Genomic DNA, 16,792 nt, shown 5'->3' on the forward strand with positions numbered 1-16,792 from the left:
ACCTTAGCCATTTTAAGATATGTGGGCTTCAGTTGCCAGAATACGAATGCTGGCTGAGGAATTCTGGGATTTGAAGTCCACACATCTTAGAATGGCTAAAGTTTGGGAACACTGTTTTAAACCAAATCTCATTTTGGGGTTTAAGTTCCTGGGCCCAACCAACCCAGAAAGGAAAAGCAAACATCTGTTATGCTGTGACTAGAAATATTTGCCCCTCTGTATAAAATAGAGTTATTTTATATTATAAATAGCAAATTTATAATTTGCTATTTATATAATAATAATATATAATTATTATTACAAAATAGCAATAAAACATTGTGCACACGAAGTGACTGGCATTTAAGATACAGCTAAAAAATAACATTTATTTACATCATTCATGTAAATAAAAATGAGCAAAATGGTGACAGTTGGGGGCATAAATACCAATTAATAAAACACTTCCGCTGACCAATCTCCAATTCCACCATTAATACTCTACCTTCCTGATCTGCGAATACTTTCTTGGCCACCAAATGATGCTACACATAAATCACCACTCCTCATTTTGCTTTTTTTTTTTAAATACACATTTCACCCCACTCCTGTGATTGTCTCTGAAGAAATGATGCCACATAATAGTAAGAATTAAGGTAAATAATTGGCTATTTGATGGGTAAAGCATATGGAACTGTATCATTCCAGGGTGAATATTAATTTAGCTTATTGGTTTGATCTGTATAGCTGCCCATCTAGCAACTCTGGGTAGCTAACAAAATATAAAAATAAATCGAAATACAGGTAATCCTCAATTTACAACCATTTGTGAAGCGATCGTTCAAAGTTACAACAGCACTGAAAAAGTGACTTGAACCAGTCACAACTGCGTTGCTAAAATTGAGAAGCAGTGCTCTAAAACCATCGGTCCGACATGTCGTGGGGATTTACAACATTCTGGAAAACAAATATGCAGATTCAATGAAATGAACCATTGGACTGAAGCTACATCCCAACCATGAACTGATTCCTGGTTCCCCAGAATGTTTTAGTGATAGAATCTCGCATCCTGGGCAAAGTTTGGACTAGATGTTCTCTAAAGTCCTTTCAATCTCTTATACTCTATGATTCCATGGAAATCGTATCTCACCATCAATGTTTGACTCTAAGGCAATCTTGAAAGAGTTTTTCTGGTGCTCTTGACAAGCTAATCTTTGCCAATCCTCTCTGAGTAGCATAGGAATAAGATTAGATTAGATTAGATTAGATTAGATTAGATTAGATTAGATTAGATTAGATTAGATTAGATTAGATTTATTAAATTTGTATATCGGCCTTCTCCCGAAGGACTCAGGGCGGTGAACAGCCAAGATTAAAATACATACATAAAAATTAAAATAAATTAAAACAGAATTAGATCAGTTTGGCTTCCCCAAATTTTAAAACCCTTTGCCCATAAAATAACCCATTAAAATTTTAAGCCAGCCCGGCTTGCTGAAATAAGAAGGTCTTCAAAGCTCGGCGGAAAGTACGGAGGTCCGGGATCAGTCGTATTCCTGGGAGTAGCTCGTTCCAGAGGGCGGGTGCCCCCACAGAGAAGGCTCTCCCCCTGGGGGTCGTCAGTCGACATTGCTTGACCGACGGCACCCTGAGGAGATCCTCTCTGTGGGAGCGGATTGGCCGGTGGGAGGTTATCGGTGGCAGAAAGTGGTCTTGTAAATACCTGGGCCCTAAACCATGGAGCGCTTTAAAGATGAGAACCAATACCTTGAAGCGCACCCAGAAGACCACCGGGAGCCAGTGCAGCTTGCGCAGGAGAGGTGTTACATGGGAGCGCCATGTCGCCCCCATAATTACCTGCGCGGCTGCATTCTGGACCATCTGGAGCCTCCGGGTGCTCCTCAAGGGGAGCCCCATGTAGAGAGCATTGCAGAATAAGAAATGGATCTCAGCATCGTTCCAAAAAAAGATGAAGAAAAAAGATAAGTAATTTACGGCTCTATTTGTGCTTGGCAAACCCTTTTTCAACTTGCAAAGCATCCCTGGCCTGCTCTCAAGTTGCCATAGGCAAGGGGGATGGGAAAGCGATGAAGCAACATGGCAGCCAAAGACAGGAGTGCATTCCAGACATATCTTTCTCAAGGCTGTCTCCCAGGGTTACCCGCAGCGGCCAGAGGGGAATGATCTCTACAACCCGTGAAGTTGCTCCGTTGGTGAATGTGATTGATGACATACCCTGGGGGAGGGGGGAAACAGGGTCATGATTAGGGACATACATTACGTGAGGTCAGAGTTGGCTTCATTTGGGAACATGCCGACATGGAGCTCCTAATAAATGACTGGATTTCTTTTGAAGCTTGGCTCGAGGCTCATGATTTAATTAGGGCATCCGTTGAAACCCTGACACCCTTAGCAGTGGTACATCTGCCTAGCTTATTTCGGCACTGAAGCTAAGCAGACAAGCCTGCCCATAGTAATTGAATGGAAGACCATCAAGAAAGCCAAATGTTATAGATCAGATTGGGAAACACTGAGGATGACAACAGCAAAATCCATTCATTCTTGTCCAAGAATGGATGGCCCAGAAGTCACCCAGAGTTGAAATGGTCTCGGTTACTTTCCCCTTGTGCAATCGATCAAGCCACAAATTGTCAACCAGGTTTGCGAAGAGAAAGTTGCATATACAGGTAGTCCTTGATTTACATCCGTTCCTTTAATGACCGTTTGAAGTTACAACAGCACTGAAAAATGGGACTTATGACCCATTTTTCACTCTTTTTTTTATTATTATTATAAAATATAGTAATACAATTCAACGTTTTTCGGTTCCGTGGTGTTAATATATAAGTACATGTTACTTACATATTGTTTACATAGTATTGCATCTTTGCTTAGATCTAATTTAAAAGATATTACGAATAGTAGTGCACAATTCTTTATGATCATATAAACATATTATTTACTTGTTGCTTACTTAAATTGCATCCTTACTTAATTGCAATATAATAATGCAAGTAATAATACTCAACTCTTTATGATCATTATTAGTTAACTTTTATACTTCTCAAATTTCACTTTTTGTTTCTTTTCTCTATCCACTCATACCACAACTCCCACACATTATAATATTCCGTGTTCTCTCTTTCGTTAAGTTCTAATGTTAGCTTATTCATTTCAGCGCACTCTAGTATTTTCCTGATTACTTGTTCTTCGGGTGGTAGTTTTTTCTCTTTCCAATACTGAGCATACATTATTCTTGCCGCTGTCGTTATATGTATAATTAGATACTTTTTTTTTTTCGTATTCTGTTTTCAGGATTCCCAGGAGAAAGGGTTTTTGGTTCAAAATCGATATTGTCTTCTATTATTTCCGTAATCCATTTCCAAATCATTTTCCAAAATTTTTTCACTTGGGGGCAGGACCACCAACAATGGTAGAAGATGCCTTAGTGGTGGCCACATTTCCAACAATTGGGACTCATGTTGGGATAGATTTTGCCAATCCTGGCAGGGGCTAAGTGCCACCTGTACAGCATCTTATATTGATTTTCCTTATAAGCTACTGCCCTGGACCCATTTTTCACTCTTATGACCATTGCAACCTCCCCATGGTCACATGATCAAAAATTCAGATGCTTGGCAACTGGTTCCTATTGATGACGGTTGCAGTTATCCTAGGGTGATGCGATTCTGCTTTGCGACCTTCTGATAAGCAAAGTCAATGGAGAATCCAGATTCACCTAACAACTTTGGCAAGAAAGCTCGTAAAATGGGGCAAAACTCACTGAACAAAATAAAATTTGGGCTCAGTTGTGGTCGTAAATCGAGGACTGCCTGTATTACGAATCCAGGTCATCAGATTAAGGATCCAGCGTGCATGTAGGCCGAGAAAATCCAGTTGTATATGCCACAGGTAAGTTAATCATGGATGAGAAACATACCTGCAAAAGGCAGCCTGTGTATTGTTAATCCTATTGCTCAATCACCCCAATGCCTAAATTCCACCCTCCAGAACATCCCCCAAGTTTCTTCCTCCTCCTCCTCCCACCCCCCAAAACATAGGGACTGTTGTGCAAACAACAACCCCATTAAGACATTCTCAAGTCCAGGCAGCAGCAACTGTGTGATGTGTCCCAAAGTTTTAATCACACCATTATGACTCCTCTGATCACATCAACATCTCCTGGTGGCTTCTCTGGGCCCCAAATGATACCAATCTTGTCCCAGTGTGGTTTTTGGGTTGGCCAATGTAGCCTACCAGACATTGGTACAAATTTCGGGTCTTAGCATTCTACTCCACGCCCTCTACCCCCCCCCCCACACACACACAGTGCTCAAATCATTATGTAAAGAATCTATTCAGGATACTACGAAAAAGAAACAACATATTTAATTATACATATGATAACAGCAGCACAAATACTATACGCGCAACACTGGAAGAGTAGTGATATACCAACACCAGATAAAGTAATCAATAAAATTATGGAATGTGCGGAATTAGATAGACTCACAAAGGAATTACAAAATAGGGAAGAACATGACTTTTACTTAGTATGGGAAAAGTGGTATAGTTGGTTGAAAGATAGGAAAGAGATGAAGCAATAGGAAGTAAACAAAATGACCAAATATAGTATGATGGAAACAAAGAACAGACATAGGTCAACAAAGATCAATAGTAGATAGACAAAAGGGAATGACCAAATAAGGAAGAGTCAAAATACGAAGAGAAATGTATATTACAGTTGCGACCAACTGGACATGTATTGAAATGGATGTTTATATGTTTTTATGTTTTGTACGTTTCATTGTTCTGTTTAGTTTGTACTTATAAATAAAAATTGGAAGAAAAAAAAAGAATCTATTCATCCACTTTTGAATGTAAATTTAGAGATGTCACCGAGAATTGCATTACTGTTGCTGGTGGGAAAACGGGATATAAATGAAAAAAAAAAAAAAAAAGGAATCGATTGTAAATTTGATCATGGCAGCTCGATTAGTGATGGCTAAATATTGGGGACGAAATTGGGATATTCAAAGAAGTGAGTGGTATAATGAGATTTGGAGTACGGCAACAAATGATAAATGAACAGCAGAAATTAAATTTTAAAAAGGGATGATCAAAGCAAACAATTATAATGAAATATGGGTTTTTTTTTAATAAAATCAGTGTTGGTGGAAGGCAAAGGGAATAAACCTATTCAAGAATATATGTTGTTTTGGAGGGGATAAGGGCACAATTGAAATATATTGTATATCTTTTAGTTGTTATAGAAGAAGAAATATAAGAGGGAAAAAGTGGTCTCCGGGGGTGGGGGTGCATGTAATATTTGTATTCCCCCCCCCTCTCTCTTTTTGTATTTACATGTATATATACTATGTTTGTATTATTTGTATTTAAAATAAAAGAATATTTTTAAAAAAAGAATCTATTCATTCTATGGACAATCTCTTCTAAGAAATACAGGGGGGAAAATGACTCCCTTCCTCTATTCTACCTACATACATAAACACCTCTCGCTCTTGAAAAAAAAAAAAATTAGTGCAACCCACAGTACTTAAAGACAGCCCCAGCAGGATAATGGACAAGCTGCTCTTGAAATATATATTCTATACCAAGGATCTCCAACCTTGGCAACTTTTAAGACTTGTGGACTTCAACTCCCAGAATTCCTCAGTCAGCAAAGGAATTCTGGGAGTTGAAGTCCACAAGTCTTAAAAGTTGCCAAGGTTGGAGACCCTTGGTATAGAATGTATACCTATTATTTCCACCTGGTGCAGAAGAAAACAAGTAGGTAAAAGGGAAGCCTCCAGATTTGGCCCAGATTTATATCCACAACTCCAGACAACTCCACAAGGGTTTCCTTGTGGTCTCCCATTCCTCTCCCAGCCTGAGGGTTTCCTTGTGGTCTCCCATTCCTCTCCCAGCCTGAGGGTTTCCTTGTGGTCTCCCATTCCTCTCCCAGCCTGAGGGGTTCCTTGTGGTCTCCCATTCCTCTCCCAGCCTGAGGGTTTCCTTGTGGTCTCCCATTCCTCTCCCAGCCTGAGGGGTTCCTTGTGGTCTCCCATTCCTCTCCCAGCCTGAGGGGTTCCTTGTGGTCTCCCATTCCTCTCCCAGCCTGAGGGGTTCCTTGTGGTCTCCCATTCCTCTCCCAGCCTGAGGGGTTCCTTGTGGTCTCCCATTCCTCTCCCAGCCTGAGGGGTTCCTTGTGGTCTCCCATTCCTCTCCCAGCCTGAGGGTTTCCTTGTGGTCTCCCATTCCCCTCCCAGCCTGAGGGGTTCCTTGTGTTCTCCCATTCCTCTCCCAGCCTGAGGGGTTCCTTGTGGTCTCCCATTCCCCTCCCAGCCTGAGGGTTTCCTTGTGGTCTCCCATTCCTCTCCCAGCCTGAGGGTTTCCTTGTGGTCTCCCATTCCTCTCCCAGCCTGAGAGTTTCCTTGTGGTCTCCCATTCCTCTCCCAGCCTGAGGGTTTCCTTGTGGTCTCCCATTCCTCTCCCAGCCTGAGGGGTTCCTTGTGGTCTCCCATTCCCCTCCCAGCCTGAGGGTTTCCTTGTGGTCTCCCATTCCTCTCCCAGCCTGAGGGGTTCCTTGTTGTCTCCAATTCCTCTCCCAGCCTGAGGGGTTCCTTGTGGTCTCCCATTCCTCTCCCAGCCTGAGGGGTTCCTTGTGGTCTCCCATTCCTCTCCCAGCCTGAGGGTTTCCTTGTGGTCTCCCATTCCCCTCCCAGCCTGAGGGGTTCCTTGTGTTCTCCCATTCCTCTCCCAGCCTGAGGGTTTCCTTGTGGTCTCCCATTCCTCTCCCAGCCTGAGGGTTTCCTTGTGGTCTCCCATTCCTCTCCCAGCCTGAGGGTTTCCTTGTGGTCTCCCATTCCTCTCCCAGCCTGAGAGTTTCCTTGTGGTCTCCCATTCCTCTCCCAGCCTGAGGGTTTCCTTGTGGTCTCCCATTCCTCTCCCAGCCTGAGGGGTTCCTTGTGGTCTCCCATTCCCCTCCCAGCCTGAGGGTTTCCTTGTGGTCTCCCATTCTTCTCCCAGCCTGAGGGGTTCCTTGTGGTCTCCCATTCCTCTCCCAGCCTGAGGGGTTCCTTGTGGTCTCCCATTCCTCTCCCAGCCTGAGGGGTTCCTTGTGGTCTCCCATTCCCCTCCCAGCCTGAGGGGTTCCTTGTGGTCTCCCATTCCTCTCCCAGCCTGAGGGGTTCCTTGTTGTCTCCCATTCCTCTCCCAGCCTGAGGGTTTCCTTGTGGTCTCCCATTCCTCTCCCAGCCTGAGGGTTTCCTTGTGGTCTCCCATTCCCCTCCCAGCCTGAGGGGTTCCTTGTGGTCTCCCATTCCTCTCCCAGCCTGAGGGGTTCCTTGTGGTCTCCCATTCCTCTCCCAGCTTGAGGGGTTCCTTGTGGTCTCCCATTCCTCTCCCAGCCTGAGGGGTTCCTTGTGGTCTCCCATTCCCCTCCCAGCCTGAGGGGTTCCTTGTGGTCTCCCATTCCCTTCCCAGCCTGAGGGGTTCCTTGTGGTCTCCCATTCCCCTCCCAGCCTGAGGGGTTCCTTGTTGTCTCCCATTCCTCTCCCAGCCTGAGGGTTTCCTTGTGGTCTCCCATTCCTCTCCCAGCCTGAGGGTTTCCTTGTGGTCTCCCATTCCCCTCCCAGCCTGAGGGGTTCCTTGTGGTCTCCCATTCCTCTCCCAGCCTGAGGGGTTCCTTGTGGTCTCCCATTCCTCTCCCAGCTTGAGGGGTTCCTTGTGGTCTCCCATTCCTCTCCCAGCCTGAGGGGTTCCTTGTGGTCTCCCATTCCCCTCCCAGCCTGAGGGGTTCCTTGTGTTCTCCCATTCCCCTCCCAGCCTGAGGGGTTCCTTGTGGTCTCCCATTCCTCTCCCAGCCTGAGGGGTTCCTTGTGGTCTCCCATTCCCCTCCCAGCCTGAGGGGTTCCTTGTGGTCTCCCATTCCTCTCCCAGCCTGAGGGGTTCCTTGTGGTCTCCCATTCCTCTCCCAGCCTGAGGGGTTCCTTGTGGTCTCCCATTCCTCTCCCAGCTTGAGGGGTTCCTTGTGGTCTCCCATTCCTCTCCCAGCCTGAGGGGTTCCTTGTGGTCTCCCATTCCCCTCCCAGCCTGAGGGGTTCCTTGTGTTCTCCCATTCCCCTCCCAGCCTGAGGGGTTCCTTGTGGTCTCCCATTCCTCTCCCAGCCTGAGGGGTTCCTTGTGGTCTCCCATTCCCCTCCCAGCCTGAGGGGTTCCTTGTGGTCTCCCATTCCTCTCCCAGCCTGAGGGTTTCCTTGTGGTCTCCCATTCCCCTCCCAGCCTGAGGGGTTCCTTGTGTTCTCCCATTCCTCTCCCAGCCTGAGGGGTTCCTTGTGGTCTCCCATTCCCCTCCCAGCCTGAGGGGTTCCTTGTGTTCTCCCATTCCCCTCCCAGCCTGAGGGTTTCCTTGTGGTCTCCCATTCCCCTCCCAGCCTGAGGGGTTCCTTGCGGTCTCCCATTCCTCTCCCAGCCTGAGGGTTTCCTTGCGGTCTCCCATTCCTCTCCCAGCCTGAGGGTTTCCTTGTGGTCTCCCATTCCTCTCCCAGCCTGAGGGGTTCCTTGTGGTCTCCCATTCCTCTCCCAGCCTGAGGGTTTCCTTGTGGTCTCCCATTCCCCTCCCAGCCTGAGGGGTTCCTTGTGTTCTCCCATTCCTCTCCCAGCCTGAGGGGTTCCTTGTGGTCTCCCATTCCCCTCCCAGCCTGAGGGGTTCCTTGTGTTCTCCCATTCCCCTCCCAGCCTGAGGGTTTCCTTGTGGTCTCCCATTCCCCTCCCAGCCTGAGGGGTTCCTTGCGGTCTCCCATTCCTCTCCCAGCCTGAGGGTTTCCTTGTGGTCTCCCATTCCTCTCCCAGCCTGAGGGTTTCCTTGCGGTCTCCCATTCCTCTCCCAGCCTGAGGGTTTCCTTGTGGTCTCCCATTCCCCTCCCAGCCTGAGGGGTTCCTTGTGTTCTCCCATTCCTCTCCCAGCCTGAGGGGTTCCTTGTGGTCTCCCATTCCCCTCCCAGCCTGAGGGGTTCCTTGTGGTCTCCCATTCCTCTCCCAGCCTGAGGGGTTCCTTGTGGTCTCCCATTCCTCTCCCAGCCTGTGGGTTTCCTTCTGATCTCCCATTCCTCTCCCAGCCTGAGGGGTTCCTTGTGTTCTCCCATTCCTCTCCCAGCCTGAGGGTTTCCTTGTGGTCTCCCATTCCTCTCCCAGCCTGAGGGTTTCCTTGTGGTCTCCCATTCCTCTCCCAGCCTGAGGGGTTCCTTGTGGTCTCCCATTCCTCTCCCAGCCTGAGGGGTTCCTTGTGGTCTCCCATTCCTCTCCCAGCCTGAGGGGTTCCTTGTGGTCTCCCATTCCCCTCCCAGCCTGAGGGTTTCCTTGTGGTCTCCCATTCCTCTCCCAGCCTGAGGGTTTCCTTGTGGTCTCCCATTCCTCTCCCAGCCTGAGGGTTTCCTTGTGGTCTCCCATTCCTCTCCCAGCCTGAGGGTTTCCTTGTGGTCTCCCATTCCTCTCCCAGCCTGAGGGTTTCCTTGTGGTCTCCCATTCCTCTCCCAGCCTGAGGGTTTCCTTGTGGTCTCCCATTCCTCTCCCAGCCTGAGGGTTTCCTTGTGGTCTCCCATTCCTCTCCCAGCCTGAGGGTTTCCTTGTGGTCTCCCATTCCCCTCCCAGCCTGAGGGTTTCCTTGTGGTCTCCCATTCCTCTCCCAGCCTGAGGGTTTCCTTGTGGTCTCCCATTCCTCTCCCAGCCTGAGGGTTTCCTTGTGGTCTCCCATTCCTCTCCCAGCCTGAGGGTTTCCTTGTGGTCTCCCATTCCTCTCCCAGCCTGAGGGTTTCCTTGTGGTCTCCCATTCCTCTCCCAGCCTGAGGGTTTCCTTGTGGTCTCCCATTCCTCTCCCAGCCTGAGGGGTTCCTTGTGGTCTCCAATTCCTCTCCCAGCCTGAGGGTTTCCTTGTGGTCTCCCATTCCTCTCCCAGCCTGAGGGTTTCCTTGTGGTCTCCCATTCCCCTCCCAGCCTGAGGGGTTCCTTGTGGTCTCCCATTCCTCTCCCAGCCTGAGGGGTTCCTTGTGGTCTCCCATTCCTCTCCCAGCCTGAGGGTTTCCTTGTGGTCTCCCATTCCCCTCCCAGCCTGAGGGTTTCCTTGTGGTCTCCCATTCCTCTCCCAGCCTGAGGGTTTCCTTGTGGTCTCCCATTCCTCTCCCAGCCTGAGGGTTTCCTTGTGGTCTCCCATTCCTCTCCCAGCCTGAGGGGTTCCTTGTGGTCTCCAATTCCTCTCCCAGCCTGAGGGTTTCCTTGTGGTCTCCCATTCCTCTCCCAGCCTGAGGGTTTCCTTGTGGTCTCCCATTCCCCTCCCAGCCTGAGGGGTTCCTTGTGGTCTCCCATTCCTCTCCCAGCCTGAGGGTTTCCTTGTGGTCTCCCATTCCTCTCCCAGCCTGAGGGGTTCCTTGTGGTCTCCCATTCCTCTCCCAGCCTGAGGGGTTCCTTGTGGTCTCCCATTCCTCTCCCAGCCTGAGGGTTTCCTTGTGGTCTCCCATTCCCCTCCCAGCCTGAGGGTTTCCTTGTGGTCTCCCATTCCTCTCCCAGCCTGAGGGTTTCCTTGTGGTCTCCCATTCCCCTCCCAGCCTGAGGGTTTCCTTGTGGTCTCCCATTCCTCTCCCAGCCTGAGGGTTTCCTTGTGGTCTCCCATTCCTCTCCCAGCCTGAGGGTTTCCTTGTGGTCTCCCATTCCTCTCCCAGCCTGAGGGTTTCCTTGTGGTCTCCCATTCCTCTCCCAGCCTGAGGGGTTCCTTGTGGTCTCCCATTCCCCTCCCAGCCTGAGGGGTTCCTTGTGGTCTCCCATTCCCCTCCCAGCCTGAGGGGTTCCTTGTGGTCTCCCATTCCCTTCCCAGCCTGAGGGGTTCCTTGTGGTCTCCCATTCCCCTCCCAGCCTGAGGGGTTCCTTGTGGTCTCCCATTCCTCTCCCAGCCTGAGGGGTTCCTTGTGGTCTCCCATTCCTCTCCCAGCCTGAGGGGTTCCTTGTGGTCTCCCATTCCTCTCCCAGCCTGAGGGTTTCCTTGTGGTCTCCCATTCCTCTCCCAGCCTGAGGGGTTCCTTGTTGTCTCCAATTCCTCTCCCAGCCTGAGGGTTTCCTTGTGGTCTCCCATTCCTCTCCCAGCCTGAGGGTTTCCTTGTGGTCTCCCATTCCTCTCCCAGCCTGAGGGTTTCCTTGTGGTCTCCCATTCCTCTCCCAGCCTGAGGAGTTCCTTGTTGTCTCCCATTCCTCTCCCAGCCTGGGGGTTTCTTGTGGTTTCCCATTTCTCTCCCAGCCTGAGGGTTTCCTTGTGGTCTCCCATTCCTCTCCCAGTCTGAGGAGTTCCTTGTTGTCTCCCATTCCTCTCCCAGCCTGAGGGTTTCCTTGTGGTCTCCCATTCCTCTCCCAGCCTGTGGGTTTCCTTGTGGTCTCCCATCCCAGCCCTGATTGGGCTTTGATCCTGCTAAGCTTGCTTGAGCTAGGTGCTGTCACCTGAGCGGGAAGCTCAAGCTCACCTTTGGACCAGAGGAAGCTTTCCTTGGCAACCAAGCCCAGGAAGGCTGGTTGGTAATCCAGAGCAGCGTCTACCTACCGGGGCAAGGTGGGATCTCCAGGTGACACAGGTGGCCCTCACCTGGCCTGCCCTCAGCCTGTCCCGCCTTTCTCTCCACGCCAGCAGGGACTTCCCGCCACGCTCACCTGGCCAGGGTCCCTGCTTCCTCCTCCCACCCGGATGAACAGGTAAAACAGCGGACGGACGCGGCGCCTTACCTGGCCGGGGCGGCTTACCTGGTCTTGGGCGACGGGCAGATAAGGGAGGCTCGGCTTCGGGAAAGCGGCGGGGATCTGCGGGGCGAGCGCGGACAATGCCGGGGAGGGGCTTTCACGGCCTTTCTGGGGCTTTTGGGAAATGGGGAGGGGCTCCGTGCAAGATGGCGGGGTGGGGGGGTCGTTAAAGCCCCCCTTCCCTGCCTAGGAAGGTGCCTGGGCGGCGCAACCAAGAATGAAACCGAAGCGGAATCCGCAGGGCGCGGAGGGAGAAAGAAACTCGGGAGCGGCCAAGCTTTTGAGTCTCTCTGAGGCGATTGGGAATCTGCTGTGGGTAGCCTAAGAGTTCCTCTACGGGTAGTCCTCGACCTATAACTTTTTTCGTTTAGTGACCAAAGTTACAAGGGCCCTGAAAGAAAGAAAAAAGTGACTGCTGGCCGTTTTTTTTTTTTTTTTTCCCCACAGCCGCCACACTTTTGCAGCATCCCCAAGGTGAGTTGATCAGGGTTTCAGAGGCAGTAAACAGATTAACAGAGTTTGAAGGGACCTTGTAGGTCATCTAGTCCAACCCTCTGCCCAAACAGGAGACCCTACACCTAGGATCGAACTCACAACCTCCTGGTTGTGAGGCAAGAGCTCCACCTCTAGGCCACTCGGTTCTTGGCAACTGACTCAGACTTACGACTGAGTTTGCTGTGTCCCGAGGTTAGGCGATCCACTTTTTGCGACCTTCCGACGAGCCAAGGCCGTGGGAAAGCCTGATTCGCTTAACAACCATGTTGCCAACTTATCGACGATTCAGCTCAACCGCTGTGGCAAGAAAGGTCGCGACATGGGGCAGACGTCTCGCTTAACAACAGAAATGTTGGGGCTCAATTGTAGCCGTATGTCGGGGTAGCGCATCTTTCCTGACCTAGCCTACTTTGCAAGGGTTGTCCTCCAGATGTCCACATAAGTTACACGCACACACACACACACACACACACTTATACATGATTGCTTGGCGATTTGCCAAGTCCTTTCCTCCTCTGTAGCCACTGTACTACAGAACCTGTAGTACAGAGGGCTGTGAAAATATTTACAGACCTCTTGCATCCTGGACATTAACTGTTTCAACTCCTACCCTCAAAACGACGCTATAGAGCACTGCACACCAGAACAACTAGACACAAAAATAGCTTTTCCCCGAATGCCATCACTCTGCTAAACAAATAATTCCCTCAACGCTGTCAAACTATTTACTAAGTCTGCATTACTATTACTATTAGTTTTCTCATCGTTCCTATCCCCATCTCCTCCCACTTATGACTGTATGTCTGTAACTTTTTTGCTTGGATCCTTACGATTTATATTGATATTGTTTCCTGATTGCTTATTTGTACTCTATGACTATCATTCAGTGTTGTATCTTATGATTCTTGGCGAATATACTTTTTTTCTTTATGTACACTGAGAGCCCCAGGGGTAGGTTCTACTTACCTTTACCACCGGTTCGCAACGGGATCGTGCACACTCGCTCGCTTTGCACGTGCCTTGCTTCTGTGCATGTGCAGATCACTGATGATGACATCCGGAGCAGTGGGCGGGGCCTCCCGCTGGTTTTACTACCAGTTCATGCGAACCGGTCCGAACCGGGGGCAACCCACCACTGATATGCACCAAGACAAATTCCTTGTGTGTCCAATCACACTTGGCCAATAAAGAATTCTATTCTATTCTATTCTATTCTATTCTATTCTATTCTATTCTATTCTATTCTATTCTATTCTATTCTATTCTATTCTATTCTATTCTATTCTATTCCATTCCATTCCATTCCATTCCATTCCACTACAGAACCTCTGTAGTTGGTTCTTCTCTGGTTTTGCAACTAATAGGGAAACATTCCCCCTCCCTTAAGGGGATTGTGGATCACATGCTGGTTTCCCTATCCTTCTTCCCCCCACCCCGGGGTCAGAAAAGTCAAGATAATAGCCCCCCTTTTTATTTATGGAAATGCATACAAAACAGAACCCAGGATCTTCACATATTTTGGGATATTGCAGGGGGTTGCAAGTTGAGGTTTGAAAATATCTGAAGGCCCTCCAGTTAGTTGAAGGTTAAATTACACGTTTCTCCAGATTGGTCTGTAATTATTCTTTTTTTTAAAAAAAAAAAGGTACAATTTTTTTTGAAATTGTTTTAAAAATAATTTCAAACAAGAGTAAGGGTAAACAGTTAAAAACAAGAGTAAGAATTAACTCAAAGAGAATAAGAAGGAAAAAAAGAAGAAAGAAAAGAAAAGAGAAGGGGAAGTGTAAAAAGAAATGTATCCAATCTTGTTTACAGCAGTTATAGGAACAATTATAAATTTACCCCTTTCTCTAAAGTTACATTGTGACTCTATAATCGATCTTGTCTAATCATCAAAGCAATCAATTATAAATGCATTGATTTCCGTCTCATGCAAAAAGTCCATACAAAGAGTCCGTAAAGGTTTCCAATTCGCAATCAATGTCTGATTGTAGTTTGAACTACTGGCACACTTCCAAATCATGACACCGCATAAAAATTGGCTGCACTTAGGTCATGTGAAACCTAAAGACGTATTAAAAAAACATCAAAATGCAAACTCAAGAGTCGGAACTCACACCAAGAAGCTGAATTGGAAAGCCAGCATTTATTGTAAGAGCAAGCATGGGTTTATTCCACGTGCACAAGGATTCTTATCTGCTCTGAATGTACTTGCAAAAGGAGATTTTATCAGAATTATTACTAAGAAGAATGTACTGTTCTTGTAGGTTTTTTTTTCTTATCTGGACTTAGTAACCCCTGAAGGGCACCAAAGAGGTACACAGGTGTTGGGTTTTTTTTTTTAATGTTTTTCCTGCTTTCACTTTGAAGGACCATCTTGACTGTGTTTGTTTTATAATTTAAAATTAAATCTTGCAAAGGAATTCCTTTCACATAACTTACTGGGCAAAGATGAAGTTTGTGATGGAATCTAGGATTAAAAAACAGGCGTTTGTAAAAAAATAAAAAATAAAGCAGGGCAAGGAGTTAAGTCTACAAGTCTTAAAGTTGCCAAGGTTGGAAAACCCTGAAATAAAGAATAGAATAGAATAGAATAGAATAGAATAGAATAGAATAGAATAGAATAGAATAGAATAGAATAGAATAGAATAGAATAGAATAGAATAGAATAACAGAGTTGGAAGGGACCTTGGAGGTCTTCTAGTCCAACCCCCTGCTTAGGCAGGAAATACCACACCACTTCAGACAAATGGTTATGCAACATCTTCTTAGAAACTTCCAGCGTTGGACCATTCACAACTTCTGGAGGCAAGTTGTTCCACCGGTTAATTGTTCTGTCAGGAAATTCTCTCCTTAGTTTTAAGTTGCTTCTCTCCTTGATTAGTTTCCACCCATTGATTCTTGTCCTGCCCTCAGGTGTTTTGGAGAATAGCTTGACTCCCTCTTCTTTGTGGCAGCCCCTGAGATATTGGAAGACTGCTATCGTGTCTCCCCTAGTCTTTTTTTTTCCATTAAACTAGACATACCCAGTTCCTGCAACCGTTCTTCATATGTTTTAGCCTCCAGTCCTCCCCTAATCATCTTCCTTGCTCTTCTCTGCACTCTTTCTAGAGTCTCCACATCTTATTTTACATTGTGGCGACGATGTAAATAAAATAATAAAAATACCCCCCTCCTGATCAAGACACAGTTATCAAGAGGATCCTACTAAGGTTGTACAGGTAGTCCTCAACTTACAACAGTTCATTCAGTGACTGTTCAAAGTTAGAACAATATTGAAAAAAGTGACTTACGACCGTTTTTCACACAATCGTTGTAGTATCCCCATGGTCAAATGATCAAAATTGAGATGCTTGGGCAGTTGACTCATATTTATGACGGTGGCAGTGTCCCGGGGTCATGTGATCCCCTTTTGCGACTTTCTGACACACAAAGTTAATGGGGAAGCCAGATTCACTTAACAATCATGTGACTCAATTAACAACTGATGGAATGGGTCACTTAAAAGCTGTGGCAAGCAAGATAAAATGGAGCAAAAATCACTTAAGAAATGTCTCACTTAACAACAGAGGTGAGTGTCACATAATTTTACCACTGGTTTGCCGTGCACTGAAAATGTGCGTGCGTGCCTTCTGTGCATGCGCCCGGCCTTCCACGCATGTGCTTTGCTAGCAGGCGTGGCTTGCACGCATGCATGTGGCTTAGAAAACGTGGCTAAATAGGATGGCATAGCGCTGGGGCGGGTGGGCGAATCGCCACTACTGGTTTGACCAAATCGGTCTGAACCGGCTGAATACCACCATTAGAAATGGTGGTATTCAGAGAAATAAAAGAAATTTTGGGCTCAATTTTGGTCATAACTCGAGGACTACCTGTATCATAAGTACAATTAGCCTCCTCCTTGGATCCCATTGTAGAAGGGGTGAAATGCTACCGGTTCGGACCAGTTCGGCCGAACCGGTATTGATGGCGGCGGGTAGTTCGGAGAACCGGTAGCAACGGTAGCATGAGGCTCCGCCCACCCGCCCGGTCGTCGTTACTTCCTGGTTTTAACCAGGAAGTAACCTGTTTTTTACCCTCTGCACATGCGCAGAACGGTTTGCGCATGCGAAGAGAGTCTGTGCGTGCATGTGATGCATGTGTGCACAAGCGGAGCGAGTGTGCACATGCAGTGCATACACTTGTGAACCAGTAGGGAAGGTGAGTAGATTTCACCCCTGCACTGTAGGGGTAAAGTTTGATTCGTGCGTTCTCCAGTCTTGGTTGATTGTTCCAATGTGGACAGCACGTTAAGATCTGATTGCATTAAACAATTTGCGTGTTTAGATTAGTGTTTTTCAAACTTGGCAACTTTAAAGTAAGTGGACTTCAACTCCCAGCATTCCCTAGATGAGCATACTCAGGGAACTGAAGTCAATACATCTTAAAAGTTGCCAAGTTTGAAAAGCACTGATTTAGACAGTTCCTTTATGGTGGTTAGATGTGATCTTATTTGTCATCCCTCTCAAAAATAAACTCCATCAGGATAGTTTACAATTAGATA

At 47.5% G+C, this 16,792-nt stretch overlaps 1 protein-coding gene and 1 long non-coding RNA gene across 3 annotated transcripts in view; one reads left to right on the forward strand and one right to left on the reverse strand.

The window, feature by feature from the left end:
• The window catches only part of LOC132709694 (uncharacterized), a 41,863-nt gene extending 30,040 nt beyond the window's left edge, over positions 1–11,823 (reverse strand). Inside the window, exon 1 of the long non-coding RNA XR_015729013.1 lies at positions 11,758–11,823. This is a non-coding gene — a long non-coding RNA (uncharacterized LOC132709694). The remainder of the gene's footprint in view (positions 1–11,757) is intronic.
• The window catches only part of ARHGAP8 (Rho GTPase activating protein 8), a 38,137-nt gene continuing 32,837 nt past the window's right edge, over positions 11,493–16,792 (forward strand). Inside the window, exon 1 of one of the 2 annotated variants that reach the window (XM_087874282.1) lies at positions 11,493–11,709. The gene's annotated coding sequence lies outside the window, so the exon portion shown is untranslated. Of the gene's footprint in view, positions 11,710–11,873; positions 12,229–16,792 lie in introns of those variants that run through there. The other variant, XM_087874281.1, reaches the window with a different exon arrangement.

The sequence above is a fragment of the Pantherophis guttatus genome, chromosome 7, assembly GCF_059756535.1.
Source record: "Pantherophis guttatus breed Tessera chromosome 7, ASM5975653v1, whole genome shotgun sequence".
Taxonomy (NCBI): Eukaryota; Metazoa; Chordata; class Lepidosauria; order Squamata; family Colubridae; genus Pantherophis; species Pantherophis guttatus.